The 14,815-nt window shown below is 48.8% G+C and overlaps 1 protein-coding gene across 4 annotated transcripts in view; it reads left to right on the forward strand.

Moving 5' to 3' along the window:
• The first annotated feature begins 819 nt into the window (after positions 1-819).
• Positions 820-14,815, forward strand: part of HTR1D (5-hydroxytryptamine receptor 1D) — a 38,078-nt gene continuing 24,082 nt past the window's right edge. For all 4 annotated transcript variants that reach the window (XR_007353378.2, XR_007353379.2, XM_048825902.2 and 1 more), the window contains exon 1: positions 820-1,676. The gene's annotated coding sequence lies outside the window, so the exon portion shown is untranslated. The remainder of the gene's footprint in view (positions 1,677-14,815) is intronic.

The raw sequence follows: 14,815 nt of genomic DNA on the forward strand, positions 1-14,815 counted from the left end.
CTGTAGCCTGTCGAGTGTAGACGAGCCCCCGGAGACGGGGCTCTGTCCTCAGCTCTGCCTCACGTGTCTCTGGGCAAGTCTGCACTCAAAACGCTGCCTCCTGCAGCCCTGCCGCTATAGCGCTTTAACGAAGAGGCTCTAAGCCGACGGGAGAGAGCTGGGGGTGAAGTTACTGCACCTCCCCGAGGAGTGACAGCTATATACCGCCGGTCCGTAGTGTAGACCGGGGCTCAGTGTAGATTCTCCCTTATCTAATGTCTGAATGATAGTTACTGCCCCACCCATAAAACCTTCTCAACATAAACAAAGGTTGTGAAATGTTCACAGCAAGCAGGGAAGAGCTAGGATGAGAACTGTCACCTTTCAGGTCAGCACACCCTCTCCTTGTTTACAGGGTAACCATATTGGTTGGGGCTCACTGCTTCTCAAAATCACAGGAAGGTCGGAACTTTTTGCATCCCTAGGCGCAGGGCTGGCCCCAGACCACATGGCGCCCCAGGCAAGGAGCATCTTCGGTCCCCCCGCCCATTTGTTAAACTTTTGAATACCGTATTTTTTGAATACCACGCTCAAATAAATTGGTTCGTCTCTAAGGTGCCGCAAGTCCTCCTGTTCTTTTTGCATATTTTTGTTGCCGTTGTAGCCCATTTCAGTTCCGCCGTCTTAGAAAGTAACAGTATTTCTTTTATCTTGGTGTGTAGATGGGGATTCAGTAGATATCTCTGGCATCTCATCAGACATGTCCTTTATTAGCTGCTGCTCACACTCTTCAAGTCTTAGAACACAGGCACCCTTTTACAATTACACAAGGAAACAAGGTTCTCAGTTTCGCAGCCGGGCTCTCCCCTCACCTTGTTCTTCTACCTCAGGGACGGAGTGGCACCAAGACCAAGAGTGCCGCAGCTCTGACCCTGCCTTTCTCCAAGCAGCACCGACAGCCACCGGCTGGCTCTGCCCGGGGCACCGATAGGACCCCAGAGCCCGAGGCACAACTGTGCTGCGAACACTCGGCTCCAGCATCCGGATCCCACCTAAGGCTGCTCACCACGAGCCCAGAAATCGTACCATAAACTAGAGACCGAGCCTGGCACCTGCCGTCCCCTGCTGTCTCCGGCCCCCAACGGGGATGCCCGGCGGGCCGGACTGCAGGCAGCGCAAGTCGCAGGGCAGGGGCCCAGAGGGACCGGCTGCAGCTCGCTGCGGGTGCCGGGAGCGGTGCTGACACGGGCCGGGCCGCCTCGGGCGCTGGAGCTGGGCGCAAGGGGAGAGGCTGGGGCAGAGCGCCCGGCTGCAGCTTTCGCCTCCTGGCCCGAACCCCAGGGAGACCCGGAGGAGCGCGCAGCGCGCCGCTCCCTTGCGTCCCGGGCAAGGGCAGGAGCTGCCAAGACCCCGCAGCTGGGGACGCCTCCGGGCAAAGGAGCTGGGCTGGGCGGGCCCAGGGGCGGACCCAGGCGGCATCCCCGAGACCCCCTCGCCGGCCTTTGCAGGGACTGGCGCTGGGCTGCCGCTGGGCGCTGGCGGGCTGCGCGGGGCCGGAGGGGCGTCCCGCACGCTGGAGCCGGGGCCGCCGGGCCGAGCGGCTCCGGGAGCAGCAAAGCGCCCGCTCCTCGGCTGGCGGCCCCGGCGCTCCGCGGGCAACTGCGGCGGGAGAGAGCGGGGGCCCGGAGAACCAGCGGGTAAGTGCCTGCACGCGGTGCGGTCCCGGGGATGGGGTGGCCCCGGAGCGCCCTGGACCGGGGTCTGACTGCGGGGACTCCCCTGGGAGAGCGGGGAGGGCACAGGGCTGCCAGCCGCTCTGTGCTCAGAGGGCCCACGCAGGGATGCGAATGTGTAAGGAGATTTAGTGGTCTAGCTTTCCCCTCTCAGGAAAAGTCCCTGGGGAGATTAAGGCACAGGGGACCCCACCCAAGGATTCCTGCATCCAGCCGGAACGTCTGATGAAGCACGAGCAGATCTTTTAGAAGACATTGACCTGGATTTAAAGCCACCCAGGGATAGACATTTTACCCCATCCCTTGGTAATCGTTTCCAATTGTTAATCGATAACGCTGGTCAAAAACTTGTCAACAAAACTTTTTCCATCAAAAAATGCGTTTTTTTCAAAACCAGAATGTTTCATGGAAGCAGATTGGAAATGTTGGTTGGAAATGTTGTCAGGAAGGTTTCTAAGGTCTGGTATAAAAATTTTGGTCAGAGAGAGATGGGACCCACACCAGAATAGCCAAGAGGGAGGGACTGCCTACATTGACATGAGTGTCCTCATCAGCAGGCTGCAGTCAGTCTCTCTGGCAGGTCTAGCAACAAATATCACCAATGACTGGTGACGGGACACTAGATGGGGTGGGCTCTGAGTGACTACAGAGAATTTTTTCCATCTGTCTGGCTGGTGAGTCTTGTCCACATGCTCAGGGTCTAACTGATCGCCATATCTGGGGCCAGGAAGGAATTTCCCCCACGTCAGATTGGCAGAGACTCTGGGATTATTTCCTCTTCCTCTGCAGCATGGGGCATGGGTCACTCACTGGTTTAAACTAGTGTAAATGGTGGAGTCTCTGTAACTTGAAGTCTTTCGACCATGATTTGAGGACGTTCAGTAACTCAGCCAGAGGTTCTGGGTCTGTTACAGGAGCGGGTAGGCCAGGTTCTGTGGTTTGCCAGGTGCAGGTCAGACGAGATGATCGCAATGGTTCCTTCTGACGTTAAAGTCTCTGAGTCTAAGAGGTTAGGGCTCAGCAGGCTATAGTCAGTCTTTCAATCTCTTATGTGGGAGCTGGAGCTGATCCACTTTGTATAAATAATTAAATATTCTTTGGGGCAGAGAGAGAGAGACTGACTCTGCAGCCTGCTGATTAGGACAGTCCTTGGGATGTGCATGGCAGCAGGCAGAGTAAGGACTTCAAATGGGTCTCCACAGCCAACCTGTGCCACCGGCCTACTGAATGTGGGTCAGTTTCTCTCTCTCTCTTTCTCCACCCCCTCCCTGCCACACCTCCCCGAAAAAAGATTTCCCAAAGGTCTTGGTTAAATTGTTTGTGAAATGGAATAGTTTTGTTTTCCAGCCAGCCCTGTTAATTTCTCTCACTGTTAAAAATGTGTCTGGTATTTGCAGTCTGAACTTTGCTGTCTTCAACTTTCATCTACTGGATCTTGTTTTGCCTTTGTCTGCTAAGTTAAAGAGCCCTACAATATAAATCACCTCTTAAGTAAACTAAACAGATAGATGCTCCCCAGAGCCGGACACACTACACTGTAATGGTCGCAGCAATGCCGGATCCGGAGGATCTGGCTTCCCTACTTCTCAGTGACCTCCCCTGGTTAATATACTTAGCCCCCGCGTGGCACTGGGAGCTGCTCTCCACCATGGCTGCTCAGTCCCTTTCTGAGTCCTGCTTTGCAGGCAACAATCCCCACTCCCATCCTGCAAGTTTCACCGATATTGTTTGTTCCTGGCACCAGATGGGACCCATCTGACACTGATGCAGATTTCAGGGCATTGAGGTTTCTCCTCTATTCAGGGAGCAAGAACAGCTTCACTTCACACGTCCCAGCTCTGCTTTCCTGACGATTTTTTATTTTATTTTAAACCATTCCAAAAGGCTTTTGTTGTTGTAAATCTAAACCTGCGCTATCCCCTAGTGGCTAACATAGGCCAAGCAGCTAGTGCCTGCCTCTTCTCACCCTCTTTTGGACAGGTTTCAGAGTAGCAGACTTAGAGACTAACAAATTTATCTGAAGGTAAGCTTTTGTGAGCTACAGCTCACTTCATCGGATGCAGCTCACGAAAGCTTATGCTCTAATAAATATGTTAGTCTCTAAGGTGCCACAAGTCCTCCTTTTCTTTTGGACAGGGGGCACTATGGGGCATTCACTGACCACAGAGGAGGAAGGATTGTTTGGGAGATGAGAATACGGGAGCCATTGCTTATGACAATCACATCCTCCTTGGCAGGAGCTAATGGGTAATGTTTTCAAAAGCCCGTAAGTGATTTAGGCTCAATAGCCCCTTTGACTTTCAATGAGAATTAGACACTAAGTGCTTAAGAGATGCTCTGCAGGGGGATGTTTTGTCACATTCTTGTCTGGTGGTTTGGTTTAAAATGCCCCTTGGCCATACAATACAAATCTTTTTTCACATTATCTGGCAACTTTTAGAGACTTGCCTAACCCACTTTGAACATAGATTAAGTCTCTCTCGGGATGAGTTTGTGTAGAAAAAGGTTCACGTGGATGTGCCTGCATTTTGGATTAATTTAGTCCTCCCATTGCTCTCCCACGCTGCATTGCTGCACACCTGGATGGATCTGTCTGTTTACCTGTGTGCCACTATGCTGGGGTCAAGTTGACTGGATATCACCTCCCCATTTAGAAACTGGTACACAGCCAGGTATGCCCCATTTGCAGTTACACACTCTGGAGTCGAATGCCCTTCTCACTATTACAGCAGTCAGGCCTCATGCTTCCATGTGGAGCTGTGCAGAGACCATGGATTCCCCTGAAACCTGGGATAGGAGACAGACCAGTCCTGCTTTAACAGCAGCCACCACAGTGCCAAGCCATATGAGCATCTAGCGAAGGGAGAGGGGGCATTCTGGAGACAAGCTCCAGTGTCACAAAAAAGGAAAGGAGCTGTGGAAGAATTATAGAAACAAGGACAGCACTAGACCCTCCAGCCACACTCCCAGCACCTGCCCCACTTTCACAGAGCAAGACCCAGACTAGAGTTTTGCCAAGGAGGTGACCACCAAACCCCAGTATTTTGTGGACAGCACCGAAGGCTCCCAAGAGACCTGGACCCCATCCAGGACCCCGATAAGGAGGAGGTTTCCCTGGAAAGCCAGGATCTCTTCCCCACACAAGTGGCCTAGGCAGACCCCAAGGAAAATGCCGTGTCAGGGATGGATGCCCAGACCCAGGCCGATGGCCAGCCTGACAGTGCTGGGGCGGGGAGCATAGCCTGGAAGTAGTATGTTCTGTGTTATAATACAACCATAGAATCATAGAATATCAGGGTTGGAAGGGAGCTCAGGAGGTCATCTAGTCCAACCCCCTGCTCGAAGCAGGACCAGGACCAGGACCATACAGGGTGTTAACTAACCTCTCCTCTGGGCAGGGACGCTGGAACAATTTGTATCGTGGGGGTGCTAAGAGCCAATGAACGAAACTGTAAACCCTGTATGTAATGGAAACCACTTCAAGCCGGGGGTGCAGCAGCAACCCCAGTACGCCTGGTTCCAGCACCTATGCCTCTGGGAGCCCAATGGCCACTGTCATTTGGGGCAGATGTGGGCAAAGAGCCATACTGGCTTTTGTCTCCCCCACACCCATCCTGACACACACATGCTCAAAATGGCATCTGTGCCAGAGACTTTAAGCTCTACAACACTTATTTCTCTGAAATATCAAATCCCACATCCCCATGCCACACTGACACCCCATTCCCCTTTCCCTCCTACTCCCGGACAACCGCTGCCACCCCACGTGCTCGACTGTGACGGTAGGATTTAAGCTGTACAGCGTTTATTTCTCTGAAATATCAAAACATTCCTTCTCCCTCCCAATAATCCACCACTCCCCCCGCTAGGGTGACCAGTTGTCCCGATTTTATAGGGAGAGTCCCAATTTTGGGGGCTTTTTCTTATATAGGCTCCTATTACCCCCCACCCCCGTCTTGATTTTTTACTCTTGCTATCTGGTCACCCTACCCCCCCCCCCCACACACATACACATACTCAAGCTGGCAACGCCACAGGGGTTAAAAATCAATCCCAGGGTGATGCACACATGTGTATGGAAAAGGCAGATAGAGAAAGAGAAAATACAGTATCAAAAGTACTTTGCTTCTTCCCATTTGAGAATGCTCTGAGATTTCAGCTTCCTTAGCTAAACGTTTCCCAAAGTGAGATATTTCAAAATGCATAGAGATTAGAAGGCACTCAGTGTCTTTTAAGCAGACTCTTTCCATTGTTAACCCCTTGGGTTCAGAACAATAACTGCAGAAGTCTACTTATTTTGCAGTGTACTTTGTGCTGATCTGCAGATGTTATAAAGGAGGAATTAAGGCGAAGTAGTGCTCTATCTTGGCACAGACATGGCAAGGCAAAGCAGGGCTGCCTGGATAGGTGATGTAACTCTCCAGAATGGTCCTTCCAGAGCTGTTGCAGGACTGGTGGGCGACATCACTGCCTAGCTTTCTGGTCTGCCCAGCATCTTTTTTGAATATGCCCCTTCTCTGCCTCTTAGCCTCCAAAAAAAGGACAGCCTGCAGAGGTGCACATGCAATTATTACCCCGCCCCCTGCGCCTCCCCCCACTCCCACCCACACCCCAACCCTAAGCCCACCACCAATCCGGGATTGGTACAGTGTTCCTGTGCAGAGGAGTAGTAAGGTAGAAAACTTCCACTTCCTTACCATCTCCAAGCTCATCCCAAACTGGAAAGCGACTAATGGTGTTCCAAAATTGACGAAGAAGCAATATGTTATCATTATTGCCATGGAGACCTGGACCAATACAATGACTTTGTTCTGCATCTCCGCTCTCCCAGCTCCTACACATGACATGCTGTGCACTCCCACCCCCTGGCAGGAGCATTATCAACCCCGCAATGCCTGGCTAATCTGCAGGTCAAGAAAAGGAAGACACAAAATGAGATGTTTGGGGACCTTGTGTCTGCATCCCAGAAAAGGGATAAGAAGACAGAGGAGTGAAGGGAAGGTCTCCTTGCAGAGATAGAGACAGAAAGTTGACATAGGGCAGCACTGAGAAAGACAGAGACATGCAGAAACAGATGTTGGAGTTGATGCAGAAGCAGACAGTCCTGTTGGAAAATATTCTGGTTTAATGTTCCTGCCCAGCTCCTCAACCCAGCCATCTTCTGTAGCCCATGGGGAGCAACATATATGGGGAGCAGCAGTACACTTCCCCAAGTTGCAGCCACAGGCACATCCCTTCCCACTCCACACACCAAGACCATAAGCACAGAGAACACCTTCACTCATTCAGCCCACCTTCACTCCTGCAGCTATAGCTGATGAGTTCTGCCCTGGCCATTCTATACCCCAAGACAAGGGGCAACATGAAAAAATCCTGCACCTCTACATCTGTGACCAGAGGAGCACAAACGTGCACTCTGTACCTTAGGCAAGCCTGCCTCATCTGCACTGGTGTGTTCCGTAAAGCTTGCACTGTTTCATGTTGTGGTTTATGTTCCACTGGTTTTAAGTTTGCCTTGTATATGTCCCGCTTCTCTGGACATGTTCAAAGCATTCTGAAAGTCTCTGCACCTCTGCTCCCACCCATTGGGGAGGCGCTGTCCCTGCTCTCGCACATGTGGTGCAAAACACAACACACAGTGATCACATGATGCAGATTCTGCACAAAAGCCTTCCGTCTCATCATGAGACAATGCCATCTCCCTTTCAGCCTCCAAATGCCCACTCCGCTGTCATTCTGCAGCTACTCAGGGTACAGCTGAACAGCTCCTTTCTCCTGTCCACGTACGTAGTAAAAGCTTCATACGACAGGAAAGCTGAGAGTAAGCTGGGTCTCATAGAACCATAGGGTTAGAAGAGACCACAAGGGTCATCTCATCTAACCCCCTGCCTGAACCATCCACGCCAGGAGGCTATCCAGCCTCCATTTGCAAACCTCCGGTGGAGGAGCTTCCATCACCTCCCTAGGCATCTGTTCCATTGTCCTACTGTTCTTTCAGTTAGGAAGTTTATCCTGAGATTTCATCTAAATCTGCTATGCTGTAGTTTGAACCCATTGCCTCCTGTCCTGCCATATATGGCAAAAGAGAACAACTTTTCTCCATCTTTTTTTATGGGAACCTTTCAAATATCTGAAGACGGCAACCATATCCCTCCTTAATCTCCTCTTCCAAACTAAATATACCCAGTCACTTCAGCCTTTGCTCATATGACTTGGATTCCATCCCTTTGATCATCTTTGTCACTTGCCTTTGGATCGTTTCCAGTTTCTCTGCATCCTGTCTATACATTGGTGACCAAAACTGGACACCGTACTCCAGCTGAGACCTAACTGCGCTGAGCAAAGCGGTACCATCACCTCCTGTGACTTGCATGATGTGCATCTGCTAATGCAGCCTAAACTTACATTTGCTCTTTTTGCAATAGCACGGCATTGCTGACTTACATTGAGGTTGTGATCCATCGTATCTCCCAGATCCTTCCTCCATTCTGTCGTGCATTTGGGTTTTTCTTCCCTAAGTGGAGCACTTTACACTGGTCTTTGTTGAATTTCATTTTTGTCGTCTATAGACCAGTTCTCCAATGTATCAAAATCCTTCTGAATTTTAGCTCTGTCCTCCAAAGTATTGGCCACCCCCCTTAGTTTTGTGTCATTTGCAAATTCGATCAGTGTGCTCTGTATTAATTCCAGACCCAGAACAGATCCCCGTGGAACCCCACATGATACCTCTCTCCAGTCTGACATCATTCCATTAATAGAGACTCTTTGTTTGCAGTAGTTTAACCCGTTATGTATCCACTTAATGGTAGTTCCGCCAAGCCCGCATTTCTCCAGCTTACTTATCAGAATGGCATGTGGGAAGTCCAGTATGTTATATCCACTGCATTCCCCCATCCACCAAATCAGTCTCCCTGTCAAAGAAGGAAATCAAGCTGGTTTGGCATAATTTGTTCGTGGTAAATCCAGGCTGGCTGCTAGTGATCAGCCCTTCATCCTCCAGATATTTGCAAGCTGAGTGTTTTCTACATTGCTTTAGTAACTTCCCAGGTCCTGAGGTCAGTCTGACTGGCCTGTAGTTCCCTGGCTCCTCCTTTTCCCCCTTTTTAAAGGTGATGGGCACTACGTTAGCCCTTCGCCAGGCTTCCAGGACCTCTCCTGTCATCCATGAGTTTGTAAATATTATTGCTAGTGGCTCTGAGATTTCTTCAGCTAATTCCTTCAGTACCCTGGGGTAAATAGCATCCAGCCCCGCTGATTAGAGTTCATTCAAATTGATCGGAAGATATTTGACATGTTCTTTACTTACCCCGATCTGCATCCCTTCCCCTTTATTGTCTATGGTAACTTCGCTAGTCGTCTGGTCACATGTTATTTTTTGGGAGAAGACTGAAGCAAAGTTGGCAGTGAGCAGCTCTGCCTTCCTATCATCTTCCGTTACCAGCTCAACTTCTCCACTGAGTGGTGGACACACACTGTCCACGATCTTTCTTTTTTGTCTGACATATTTGTAGGACCCCTTCCTGTTGTCTCTAACATTTCTTGCCAGTTGTAACTAATTCTTTGCCTTGGCTTTCCTGATTTTGTCCCTCCACGCTCATTCTATTCCCATGTATACTTCCCTGGATGGAAACCGCTTGCTTGTTAGACAGCTAAAAAGCTCCCCGTGCAGCCACATTGGCCTCCTGTGGCTCTTCTTATTTTTCCTCTGCACATGAATAGCCTGATGCTGAGCCTTGAGTATTACGTCTTTTCGGAATGGCCAGCTCCCTTTGACTCCTCTTCTTCCTAATTGATCTTTCCATGGGACCTGGCCTACTATTTCTCTGAGTCGCTTGAAATCTGCCTTTCTGTAGTCCAGTGTCCTTGTCTTGCTGTTCTCCCACAATGATGGGGAATCACAACACCATTAATGTTCATAGCAATCGTGGAAGCAAAATTTCCACTTTTCATTAAATAAAGCACGTCTGAGTTTTGAAAGATCGTGGCATCATGGACCTTTCCAGACCACCCCACTTAATATTGGTGAACCTGCCACAGTGATTAACCAGCCTTTGGAGCACCATGGAGATGTGCCCATTAGTAATCTCCAGTGCATTGCCCAGCTTTATCACCTGGAGCATCTACACCCTCTTTGTAGCAGCACAGCGCTCCATCACAGCACCCTGACAGGTGATCTACCAAACTGGCTAGTTACTGACAGGTAGCAACCAGGGATGGCGAGCGTCCCAAAGGTGAAAGACACATGCTTGTCCAAGCTGAGGGGAGTTCTCATGTAGGGGTTCTCTTGCTGCAGCTCCTTGGTGAGCTCTGCATAGATCTCTAGGAAAGTGGCCTCTTGTCAAATTCTGCTGCAGGGCTGGTCATCCCAGGTCATGAGCATTGTCCTTTCCCTCTGGTAAGTGGTGGTGTCCTGAGCCCAGAAATAGCACTCCCCTCGATGAAGCTGCTTCTGGAAAAATTCATCCACAAGTAGCTGCTCAGTTTCATTCTCCTCTTCCTCCCCCTACCCTGATCAGCTCAGCTGGGCGGTGGCTGGGATCCAAAGCCCAAGCCACCTGGCTGTGCAACTGCACGTGCTTGTGCAGCAGCCCCTGAATATTAGTGATTATCAGGGTCTCAGCATGAAGCTGTATTTCCTCCATGGCAACTGACAGCAGCTTGAAAATGGCCCTGGCTCACAAAAGACAAGTGAATCATGGGATACGAGCATAGGAATCATGGGAATTTGCTACTGTGACCCCAGGTGCCAGAATGCTGGTGGCTTCCGACAGGCATCCCACAGTACATCACAAGAAAAATCCCACAGTGCACAGAGCCCAGTAGTGGGACAGTGCCCCAAGGGATACCGATCTAGAATGCTGAGTGCTTACTTGAAAAAAACTCCATGCTGCTTGGATGCACCGACTCACAGATAAGTAGGATGAAGCCAGCTGTGTAGATGCAACTACTTCAGATTAGTTAATAAACAAAACAAAGATGCTGCAAAACCTTCCCATGTAGACAAGCCCACGTCACTTTTGCAAATGACTCACTTAGGGGTTTTTGAACATTTTACCCTGTCTGAACATACGGAGCAATAGAAATAAACTAGTGAACAGCAGAGGCTAGCTACACACACACACACACCTCTACCCCTCTCAGACTCGTAACACTCCCATCCAAACAAGCAATATTCATATTTACTGATACTATTGTCCTGAGAGTGTCCATCACTCAGCCTCTGTGTGTAAGAGCTCTACTTATAGGTTATCCAATGCCAGAATAAAATAAAATTGAGAACATAAGAATGGCCATACTGGGTCAGACCAAAAGGTCCATCCAGCCCAGTATCCTGTCTACCGACAGTGGCTAATGCCAGGTGCCCCAGAGGGAGTGAACCGAATAGATAATGACTACTGATCTCTCTCCTGCTATCCATCTCCACCTTCTGACAAACAGAGGCTAGGGACACCATTCCTTGTTCATCCTAGCTAATAGCCATTAATGGACTTACCCTCCATGAATTTACCCAGTTCTCTTTTAAACCCTGTTATAGCCCCAGCCTTCACAACCTCCTCAGGCAAGGAGTTCCACAGGTTGACTGTGCACTGAGTGAAGAAGAACTTCCTTTTATTTGTTTTAAACCTGCTGCCCATTAATTTCATTTGGTGGCCCCTCGTTCTTATATTATGTGAACAAGTAAATAACTTTTCCTTATTCACTTTCTCCACACCACTCATGATTTCATATACCTCTATCATATCCCCCCTTAGTCTTCTCTTTTCCAAGCTGAAAAGTCCTAGCCTCTTTAATCTCTCCTCATATGGGACCGTTCCAAACCCCTAATTGTTTTAGTTGCCCTTTACTGTGGCACCATGGGCCATGTGGCATTTGTCTGTTCAGCCAAAGCCCCAAATCACATGGCTTCAGAAAAATGCCCCTGCCTACCCTTGGTCAGAGGGTGGAGCCTGGGTAATATAGGAGACCCCACTCACCAAGCCCTTCCAGACATCTGCCCCGCCTCCTCAAAATCATCCCCTCATTTACAGCTCCCACAATTCCAATTTCAGGGCTCCAGACAAGCTTTTCCCCTCCAGTGGGCTTTGACTGACCTGGGCAAGGGCTCATTTCATTGATGCCACTGTAGCCCAAGCACTTGGTCTCCTTGTACAGTCCAAGACCACCCCTGAGCTGGCTGAGAGAGCTGATGACTCACTGCTTGCCTCTGATCCCGTCAGTCAGGAAGCCATTGTTCTGGAAACTGTACATGGGGAACACTGTGACATTAGACTCCATATTCTTTATGAAAATATGCTTATGATATGGGTCTGACAGAATTGAGATGTTCTTTATGCAAGAGGGCTCATGTAAGATATCATTGGAAAGGTTACGATTTACTGAATGTGAGTATCCATGTTATATGCTTGTATCATTTCTCTACCTGAAGTTAGGAATAATTGCCTATGTATCTGTATTTCAAATGGGTTACTTTGGGTGTCACCCCCAACTAGCCCTTCATGTACAACAATGAGAAAGCCAGACAGTGCTAATGGCCCATTAGCAAAGACAATGGACTCTAAAAGAGCGTAGTCTTCCTGTGGCTGCTCAAGACAGCCTACAAGCAATGGCTGCTACAGCCATGCAGAGACATAGGTCCAAATCACCTGGTACTGTATACCCCTCCTCACCTTTTGGATTGCCAGTGTTTTTCTACTGGAAGACAAAAGGTTCCTGCCTTATACAAGAGTGATATAAGACAGGGGAGTGACATCATTGTGATTCTTCTCTGCCTCCCCACCCAAAGAGACACTGAAAAACACCTGGAAGCAAGAACTGAACTTGGGGAAGAAGGGTTGAGCCCAAGCTGGAAGGGCATCTAGCTTGTGAGTAGTAATACCTGAGGTCTCAAGCTGAAGACCAGTGCTGCTGCCTTTCCAGACTTTCTGTAATCTGCCTGCAACAATATCTAGAGTGAGAAATTACTATTTGTAACCAATTTCTTTAATGAAACAAGCTTAGTTGGCGTGTTTTGCTTTATTTGCTTAGTAATCTGATTTGTTCTATTAGCTATCTCTTTAACCACTTAAGATTCACCTTTTGTAGTTAATAAACTTTATTTCTTGTTTATAATATAATCCCATTTGTGCCTCCACATTGAGGGAGGAGGCGGGTTTCATAATATACCTTTGGAACTGCACTCCAAGGGAGGTGGACACCTGAGTGCTGGGGCAAGTCCCTTAAAATGAGTCTTCCCAGAGCTGGTCTCAGTGTCTGTGTCGTTCTGAAGTTGGGTGTGGCCCTGCCTGTGTGTGTGTTGGAGGGGGCTTAATAGCCTGGCTCAGCAAGAAAGGTAAAAAGGGTGTCCAGGCTGGCAGAACAGGCGAGTTCAGTAGAATCTCAGCACATCAGGTGGCATCTTGAAGGGGGAAAAGCCGTCACAAACACCGTGAACTCCTTCAGTTCAGCCTAATGCAGTCACCACACTTTCCTGTGATACTTGGCAGCCAGGGGATTCCATGTGTCTCCTGGTGGCAGCACATTGCGACGTTTAACTCATAGTACCGCTAAACCAACTGCCTTTTGGCCCCAGGGTTCCATAATCCCCAGCCAGACTCATTTGGGTTTCAGGTATGTTGAGGGGTACACGGGCTTGAGCAGCTGAATAAGCCTCCTTACTTGTAGGGTCAGCCATTTCTCTCCCCATGAGATACCAAGAATTCATAGACGTGTTCAAAAAATGGAACACAGATACCTTGCCCCACCACTGTGACTGCCCAATAGATTTGCATCCCAATGCCAAGATATTATTTGGGCAAATATACTCTATGTCTGAGCCTGAAATGGTAGCTCTTAAAGCCTATATCCATGAGAATCTGAAAAAGGATTTTATCCAATAGTCTGTCTCCCTAGCTGGGTTCCCATCTTGTTAGTAAAAAAGAAAAAAAAAGGTGGATCTTTTGAGGCTGTGCGTGGCATACAATCATCATGTGAAATTGATATCCACTACCTGTGATTCCAGAGCTCCTAGACTGGGTAAGAATTGCCCAAATATTAACCAAGCAGGATCTCAGGGGCCTATAATCTAGTTAGGATCTGGTTAGGGAACAAATGGAAGACAGTGTTTTGAACACAATATGGCCACTTTTAATACCAGGTTATGCCTTTTGGCCTTACCAAAGCAACTGCCACTTTACAGCACCTCATCAGTGATGTCTAGTGGGACATTTTGGACCACCATGTGATTGCCTATCTAGAGAACATTTTAATTGATTCCAAGTATAAACCCATGCAAGACCAGCATGTGTGCAATGTATTGGGAAGGCTCCACCACATCTATGCAAACTTGGAAAAATATATCTTCAGACAACCTACCATAGAATTTTTTGGGTGCACACTGTCTCTCAAAGAGGTCCACATGCAGTCCCACAAGGTAGAAGCAATCCATGACTGGGTGATGCACTGAAACATTTGGGAAATCCAACTTTGTTGAACTGCCTAATTGATTTGCATCCCAATGCCAAGATACTATTTAAGCAAATATACTCCATGTCTGAGCCTGAAATGGTAGGTCTTAAGAACTATATCCATGAGAAACTGAAAAAGGATTTTATTCAACAGTCCGTTTCCCCAGCTGGGCGCCCATCCTCTGTGTGGACTACCATGCCTTAAATAAAATCACTGTGCAAAATCACTACCCATTACTGTGATTGCCTGGTGACCATATATAAACTTCCTGCTTCCTTTCTAGCCTTGTCTGAGCAACAAGTCATTGCCCTCCAGTTGCTGTTTGTCCTTGCTTGACCTTGCTGCCCACACGCATCCTGTTTTGCTGCCTTGCCCAACCCCACCAATTGCCTTGCTGTATCTTCCCCTTGGATTGGATCTCCTGGCTATTGAACCTCTTGCATGAACTCTGACCACTGATCTGGACTGCATTTCAACCTGCCTGACACCTGGGCATTACAGCAGGAGAGACAAGCACAGTGCTCCTGGCTAGGGTAGAATCCTGGACCAAATATTTCAAAAGTGACCCCCTAATTCTAGGTGCCCAGCTTGAGACCCCTACAGACCTGGTTTCAGAAGTGCTGAGCACCCATATATCCCACTGACTTAGGTTGGAGTTA

The sequence above is a fragment of the Caretta caretta genome, chromosome 19 (genome assembly GCF_965140235.1).
Source record: "Caretta caretta isolate rCarCar2 chromosome 19, rCarCar1.hap1, whole genome shotgun sequence".
NCBI classification, from domain to species: Eukaryota; Metazoa; Chordata; order Testudines; family Cheloniidae; genus Caretta; species Caretta caretta.